General features: G+C 34.1%; 1 non-coding gene across 1 annotated transcript; it reads left to right on the forward strand.

Moving 5' to 3' along the window:
• Window positions 1-4,049: 4,049 nt before the first annotated feature.
• LOC128034214 (small nucleolar RNA R71) lies at window positions 4,050-4,156 on the forward strand. The gene has a single exon (XR_008190345.1). It is a non-coding gene; the product is annotated as a small nucleolar RNA R71 (small nucleolar RNA).
• Window positions 4,157-6,223: the final 2,067 nt, after the last annotated feature.

Consider the following 6,223-nt stretch of genomic DNA (forward strand, 5'->3'; position numbering starts at 1 on the left):
ATTGCACTTTCTTTGACCCTATACGGACAATGGCATTGTCTTCCACTTTATCAAGAAATTCGTTTGCTATGACAATTTTCTAATTTAGTAACTGAACTTGAATCGACACTCCTTGAAATATGCAATGACATGCAACATATCAAAAAAACACAAACAAGTCAGTATAACACCACAACAATTCAAAGCAAGTATAAGAAAATCAAGCACCTATCCGGGTAATCGCTAGAGGTTGGAATAATTCTAACCAGGTTGGTCTCCGAAGTCAGCTATATGAGGTTTGGTTCTAGATTCAAGGTACCTGAACTAGCAGATTCCTCGATCTTCACCCATTATAGGCTCATATAGACCGAGTTCGATTCAGGGGAATACATTTCCCTATGGATGCACGGAGATGAAAATCTCACGAAGACATAGGTACGGATGTATCCCGAAAGTGATCCACTATCCTGTACGGAGGTGAAAAGCTCATGAAGGAGTAGCTTCTCACTCCCAGTTAGAGGGGTACGACCAAAATAGCCTTCATGCAATATGATGACAAAATATAAAATTCAATTTACAGTAATCATGTAAACAAATGCAAAGAGAAGATCGTAATTTTTTCAAATCAAATTTTTAATTTTCGACAATAAGACAAAAACAATCATTTTTAGGGCCTGACTCTCTTATCGTCCCCAGTGGAGTCGCCAAGCTGTCGAAACCACTTTTTTGAAAACAAATAAAAAAAGTTTAGTTGTCGACCAAAAAAATGGAAATTGGAGTCGCCACCGATCCTTTATCGAGGTGTGATCGGTTCACCAAAAGAAATTTTAGGTCTGCGAATTTTGAGAAAACCAGTTCGGGAGTCGGTTATGCACGAGGAAGGGTTAGCACCCTCGTGACGCCCAAAATTGGTACCGAATTGACTGTTTAATGTCTTAATGTCAAATTTTTGAAAAGATTTTAAAATACGATCCCATGAAATGAAAGCTTAAATAATTGAATTGGTTAAGTGGATGGACCCATTTCAAAGAAATAGATCGCCACACTCAGTGAGTTAGAGTGCAACAGTTCAATCTTCGAAGTTAGGTTCGTCCCTGTTTTAAAATTTTTTTAAACATGTTTTAAGTAGGATATCTGATTGTTTGAGTCAATCGAGAAATCAGAATCCAGTAAGTTAGGGTTCAATTTTTCGAAATTCTTAAACATCAAATATTGCCTTTATTTTAAAATCGAGATAACAAAATATCGTATCCAGTAAGTTAGGATCCAACATTTTGAAATCTAAAGAATTTTATTTTAAAATTGTACAGCTTAAATAAAATGGATACTTGATGATATAAATTCATCGAGAAGAATTGAAGCCCACTAAGTTAGGGCACAATTCTCTCAAGAATTATTAAACACCAAGTTTTTTAGGAATTTTGAAATAAAACGATTATAATGTTTTAATGAAATGCAATTCTTACAAACAATATAATTGAATAGCAATAGATAATGCAAAAGATAAATTGTAATCTAATATTTACATTAAAGACCAACCAAACATATAATTCATCCATATTACTAACTAAACGTCCAATAAATCAATAATCAAATTCCTAAGAATACGTTGATTTAAACAATAAAAATAATAATTAATATGAAGATTTAAAACAAATTTCAAATAAAATAATAAGTTAAATATTAAAATAAGATTAAAAATGATGAATTAAAATATGAATTAATTTTTCTAAGGAAAACTTTTGAAGACAACATTAGATATGAGAAAAAAATTAAAATTGATAACAACAATTATGATAATATTAGCCAATATTAAAATGATATTAAAAATATGAATTATTGTAAAATTTGATTTATTAAAAGACTTTTGAAACCGAGGATTAAATATGCAAAACATTTTTGAAGTTTACAACAATAATCAACAAATTTTAAATCGATACTTAAATAAAATTAGAATAATAATAAATTAACACAAAATTAAAATACAATTGACTCCAATATTGGTGTATAATGAATTCAAAATAAACAAAAATAATAATTTATTATATTTTGAATTATAATAAATTTAAACACTATATAAAATAAATGTTACAAGTAATGTTAAATATTATGATATACGAAAGTAGGATTTAATTAATTAAAAATATTGTGGAATTTAAAAAAAAACTGAATTTGTATTAAATCGAAACCTGTTTCATCATTGAAGGACTAAACTAGCAATTAAACACAAACATCATAACAATCCAAGTCATCACACAAACGACGCCGTTTAAATTGGATCTAAATGAATACAATATCAAATATGTGATATAAATTACAAACGATTAAAGAAATTAAATCGCAATTCCAGCAAACATGGAAGGACCTATTGAATAAATAGACCAATTGATCCATATGCGCGGATCCTTCCCGGATCGGGTCACCATTCGGATCGGGTCTACGAAACGGTGCCATTTCAGTGCAATTGTATTGGCTCTGAACGGCGACGTTTTAATACCAGCATTTAAAACTAAAATAAACCTTAAAACCTATCATTTACAATAAACGAAACCTAAACTAAAGAAAAGTTCTGAGCCGTTCTGGGTATTGAGGATATTCAAGTGGCTTTTGAACCTAGCTCGTTCTCTGATGGCAATGAAGAGTGCTAAGATCTCATCACCAGGTATGTTTTCCTCTTTAATCACCTCTCTTCCATCCCGATTTATGAACAAAAAAATAATCGAAAGAAAAGAAAGAACACGAATAATCAGTGAAGTGAAAAAAGAAAAAAAAACTAGAAAATCACCTTTTTGGTATTTCAATTTTTGTATTCTGTATGCGTAATCCTCTTTACAGCGTTCGAATGGCTTTTTTTATAGCCCGATTTATAGAAAATAAAAATGAAAAAATAAAAATTACCCCTATGCTGTTATTTTTCTATTTGCTGTTGTTTCCGTGTGTGTTTTTTTTGCAGGTACTCGGCCAGCCTAGAAGTACGGAGGTGGCCGTACGGAGCCGTGTGAGGAACGGCTCAGAGGTGGTGCACACACGAGGGCAGATCCTATGCTTGATTGCGGCGCGAGGGCAAGAAGCTGCTAGGGTTTACTATTGTGTATTCTGGTATTGGGTCATTTGGGCTGAGTTGGCTATTGGGCTAGGGTGTATTGGGGTAATTCGGGTTAGGTTTATATTGGGTTTGTAAATGGACATTTGGGCTAAACTTTAATATATATATTTTTTATTCGGTTTAACAAAATGGGCCAGGCAAATTGGCCTATTACAGTTGAGATCTGAGTTGTCCATTTCTAAAGTTGCATATTTAACAACTTCATCCAGCTGGGTCCCACTTCTGAGAGTGATATCCTTGCAATGCTCTTTCCCTTGTGATCTTGTATTCTTGGTATCACTTGGTAGAGTTCTTCGTAGTCTAAAACTCAAAACATTTGCTATCTGCTCCACTTGATTCTCAAGGGCTCATAAGGATGTGGCTTGACTCCAAATTACAACATCATTCTTAGCTATGTATTTTTTCAGTAGAGATTCGATAGATGCTGAAGCTGATTCTTAACCTTGTTGGATATTTTACCGCAACATAGGTTGATTATAACCAGTTAGTGCACTCTCAGTATTCTGTCTAACAGCAGTGTTTGAATTCCCAATACCTTGATTATTCTAACCAAAGTTTGGGTGTTGTTTCCACCCGGGATTATAAGTGTTGGAATAGGGATTATTATTCCGGTTGAAGTTACCTATGTAGTAAACATATGCTTAGTTTGATGGAAATTTATCAAACACATGGTCTTCACCAGAATAAACACAACATGACTTGGCTGATTTAAGCTCTTAGACCACAGCTGGCTTCCGCATTGTCTTGATCATATTAGCTAGAGAATATACCTGGGTTGTCAATGAAGTGATTGCATCACGCTCAATGGTTCTAGCAGCTCTCCTATCGGTTCCAACTTGCATGGTAGGATACTAATACCAGAATACACAATACATGTTTGAAACCATTGGCAAATGCATCGACTACCATCCTTGTATGTACATTCAACCCATTACAAAATATCTCCATCTAAGTCTAGTGTTTGAAACCATGCATAGGACATTTCCTAAGCAATTCCTTAAATCTTTCCCAGGCTTTGTACAGTGTTTCATCCTTTGATTGCCAAAAAGATGTTATGTCATTTCTGAGCTTGGCATTAATGTTTGGCGGATTATACCGTAGCAAAAAATTCTAGGAAAGGTCATTCCATGATGCCACTGTTCCCAACGGTAAAGCATTAAGCCACACTCTTGCACGATCTCTCAATGAATATGGGAATAGTTTGAGCCGCAATGCATCTTCAAGAACACCTGTTGTTGAAACGAATCACAGACTTTTATAAAAAGTCTTAAATGTAGTCTCGGATCTTCAATTGGCAACCCACTGAACTATCCAACTGTTTGCAACATTTGAAACATTATCAGTTTTAACTCAAAATATTGAGCTTGTATGTGTGGCCTGATTATCCCTAGATTCAGGTCACCCAAAATTGGAACTACAAGCTCTCGAATTGGCATGTCTCAGTCATCTATCACACAATGAATAAGAAGATTAACATCTTGAACATTAGGATTTAATTGATCATTCAGAACAGGATCATCCCCGTCCCTAGCCATATTACATAATTCTCTTCTCCTTCTTCGTAAAGCTCTCTGGATCTTTGGGTCAAAAGGATAGGCTTCGTTAACAAGAATGCCTCCACTCACGCACTGATGGGAAACCTGTAGAAATTAAGTAACAACTAAGTTAGATAAAACTAATAAAACAAAATAAAAATAACAAAACCAAATTTCACCAATTGCCAATCCCCAGCAACGGTGCCAAAAACTTGTTGGTTCCACAACTGATATGCAAGACGTGCAAGTATACATGTCAAACAAGTAAAAAAGTGATGAGTGATATCGACTCTACAGTGATTAGATAGGTATAATTTGGTCGAGTTATTATTGTTACAATATGCTTTCACAAAATAGTTAGAATGGAATCCCTTACTTGTATAGTCCATTTTGACGGATTCAATCTACCATTTTTGAATACTTAAAGTATTCACAAAAAACAATAATCAAGTAATAATACTTTATTTTAGCATTTTTTAATGATATTTATATATCTTACAATAAGTTAGACCCACACTTGATAGTAGATTCGGTGCAAAACTCTACTCTAATAAACGTCTACACTCATATTTTAACCAAAGGAATATCAATCTATTATCAAATGACTTTCAATTATAAATAGTCCTTTTTAAATGCTTGCTTATTACAAACTACAATCAAATCATCCATTTAAACTTACTCTTATGATAATCGTTCATACGATGGTTTCATTTCCAAAACTAGAAGCTTTCTGGAATGGTATCGATCGACCATTCTTTAAAAATAAATTACAATATGTTAATACATGAGGGAAAAAATCACACTATATGTCTTATAGACATTCGGCCAACAGGAAAAAGTAGGGCAGAAAATAGTAATTTTTGTTCCACTACCATTTACCTTGATTCGATTGAATCGAAATAAAAGATGGATCACCAGGGTCTTGAGTTGAAGAGGAGATTGGATCTAAAGCAATCAATCACTTGGAAAAGTGATTCAAGTGTAATAATAATAACATAAAAGAAAATAAAAGAGGTTTTGTTTACTATAGAGAGTTGAAGAAATCAAAAATCGATGAAGAAAGGAGAAAAATCGCTAGTCGCTGGTGGAGGCGCGGCAGTGGCGACGATGGTGGTGGCGGTGGTTCGACAAGGAACCAATGGAGGAGGGGGAGAGAATAGGGTTCAACACTCCAGAGGAGGAGAATATTTAAAAAAGGAAAAGAAGATAAAATAATAGAGAAATGAAGAGAGGAAGACGGTATAATTGTTGGTAGTGTAAAGTGGTGGCTATGGTGGTGATTGGTGGTGCAAGGGGTGGCGTTGGGGAAAAATAAAGGAGAGGAGCGACAGCAAGGAGGAGGTCCGGTGGTGTGTGTTGGTTGCACAACTAATATACAAGTTATGCAAGTATACACGTCGAACAAATAATAAAGTGTTGAGTGATATCATCTCCACAGGGATTAGATAGGTATACTTTGGTTGAGTTATTATAGTTAAGTTTGATTAATGCTAAAGGAAAATAATAATAAGAATGCAGTGGAAAAAAGAGAGAATGATGATGTATAAAATGTGCAAAACAAAACAAGTAAACGGAATAAGAATGCCATGGAAAAAACACCACA

This window comes from Gossypium raimondii, chromosome 10 (assembly GCF_025698545.1).
Source record: "Gossypium raimondii isolate GPD5lz chromosome 10, ASM2569854v1, whole genome shotgun sequence".
Taxonomy (NCBI): Eukaryota; Viridiplantae; Streptophyta; class Magnoliopsida; order Malvales; family Malvaceae; genus Gossypium; species Gossypium raimondii.